The sequence below is a fragment of the Apium graveolens genome, chromosome 5, assembly GCF_009905375.1.
Source record: "Apium graveolens cultivar Ventura chromosome 5, ASM990537v1, whole genome shotgun sequence".
NCBI lineage: Eukaryota > Viridiplantae > Streptophyta > Magnoliopsida > Apiales > Apiaceae > Apium > Apium graveolens.
In genome coordinates, this window is record NC_133651.1 from 241695084 (window position 1) to 241697417 (window position 2334).

The following is a 2334-nucleotide window of genomic DNA, read 5'->3' on the forward strand; positions in this document are numbered from 1 at the left end:
TAAGTCATCGAGCTTCACTTTCCGAGAGAGAATACCTTTCATAAACCTCGTATAGCTAGGCATCTTTTCAAGAGCTTCAGCGAAAGGTATGTTGATATGAAGTTTCTCGAACACCTCCAAAAGCTTCTCAAACTGCTTATCCAGCTTTTTCTTCTGCAGCCTCTTAGGAAAAGGAGGTGGAGGATCGATCTATTTCTCCCCTGTATTACCCTCAGGAGGAGTGTACTCAACAGTAGTCTTCCTTGATTCCACTTCCGCTTCCTTCTGCACTTCTTCTTCAGCCACAAATGCATTTTCTGAAACTTGAGATTTTTCAGGATATTCGTCTTGCTAAATTTGGGGGCTTGCGACCTTTCCAGACCTTAAGGTGATGGCGTTCACCTGTTCTTCAACTTCCCTCTTGCCTGGATTTGACTCTGTATCACTAGGAAGCGTTCCTGGTGGTCGATTCAATAAGGCATTAGCAATTTGCCCTATTTGGTTCTCCAGAGTCTTGATAGAAATAACCTGGCTTTGGCATATTAGAGCCTGGTTTTTTCACATAAGCCGCAACTCCTCTAATTCAGATTCTTCATTTGAAGATAGACATGCACCAAGAGTTTATTGTTTTGGTGTAATTTGTTGTTGAAAACCAGGAGGGTTGAATAGCTTATTTCTAACCTGCTGGAATGGCTGTTGCATCGCATTCTGATTGTTGCTCTAGCTGAAGTTAGGATGATTCCAGTTGTCAGGATGAAAAGTGTCTGGAACTGGTTGCTGCAATCTCTGAAAGTTTCTCATAAACTGAGCTGATTCACTAGATATAACGCATTGCTCCGTCGCATGCGAACCTGCACATAGCTCACAAACACTGGTTATCTGATTAACACCATAGTTAGCCAGAAAATCGATCTTCATAGACAACGCCTTTAGTTGAGCAGTGATAGCCGTAGCTGTATCCACTTCAAGAACTCCTGCTACCTTGCCCTGTGGACATCTATGGGTTGGATTCTGATATTTATTAGCATCCATCAGTTTAATTAGATCATAAGCTTCCTCATAGCTCTTTGCCCATAATGCTCTGCCTGATGGTGCATCGAGCATGGGTCTGGACTGTGCTTCCAAACCGTTATAGAAGTAATTGATGATCATCCAACTAGGCATTTCATGATGAGGACACTTCCTAAGCATCTCCTTGTAGCGCTCCCAAGCTTCACACAAAGATTCTCCCGTTTGCTGCGCAAATTGAGTAAGAGCATTCCATATTGCAGCTGTCTTCGCCATAAGGAAGAATTTAGTAAGAAATTTATGAGCAAGATCTTCCCAAGTAGTAATCGAGTAGCTGGTAGAGAGTGTAACCAGCTCTTAGCCTTGTCCCTCAGAGAGTGGGAACAGTCTCAGCTTCACAGCATCTTCAGAAACACCGTTGAACTTGAAGGTGTCGCAGATCTCAATGAAATCCCTAATATGCATATTGGGATCTTCAGTTGGAGAACCCCCAAACTGGATTGAATTCTGCACCCATTGAATTATGCCAGGCTTCATCTCAAAGGTATTAGCTGTGATAGATGGTCGAACAATGCTAGATTGAATGCCATTGATCTTGGGTTGAGAAAAATCCATCAAGGCTTTCATTCGTGCTGCTGGATCTCCCATTGTAATGAGTACCTGAAACACAAACAAATAAACCGTGAAAGTAAAAGAATCCAAGTCAGTGAACTTTAACGACCACTGATGACAAGCATATAAACTAAAAATTAACACCGAATCCCCGGCCGCGGTGCCAAAAACTTGTTAGGGTAAAAACACGTGCTAATATTCATGCAAGTATACGCCTTCACAAGTAGTATAAGATATAAATCAGATTCGTTCCCACTGAGACTGGTTTAGGTTAAGTTCAAATTATGCACCTATGCAACAATGTATGGTTATCGCTCAATGCTAAGACAAATAACAAATTGGGTTTTGATTAAACTAAGAGATTATACTAAATAACATTAACTAAGAGAATTGAGGTTGAATTACTATATATGACAAACATGGGATTCTAACTTCATTAAATACTTCATTCAATAGCCTTATTGTTCTTAACCTTAGCATGTAATGGTGATGACACTAATCAGATAACACAAAACTAGTAAACGCCAACTTTCATTGTACGAATACCCTACTACCAAGCATCCACAAAAGAGATAGAAGTTGAATAGACACCAATTATGCTTAGTCTGTATATGTCTATAAGAATTGAAAACATAACGGTTTAATGCACAAGTTATATATCGTGATTACATAGGGCAAGTAAGATGGTTAAAATTACCTACGAATCATGCATAACAAATACATGAACCTATGCTA

General features: G+C 40.1%; 1 non-coding gene across 1 annotated transcript; it reads left to right on the forward strand.

Moving 5' to 3' along the window:
* Positions 1 to 1141: 1141 nt before the first annotated feature.
* LOC141663129 (small nucleolar RNA R71) lies at positions 1142 to 1252 on the forward strand. Its single transcript, XR_012551214.1, has one exon. It is a non-coding gene; the product is annotated as a small nucleolar RNA R71 (small nucleolar RNA).
* The last annotated feature ends 1082 nt before the right edge of the window (positions 1253 to 2334 follow it).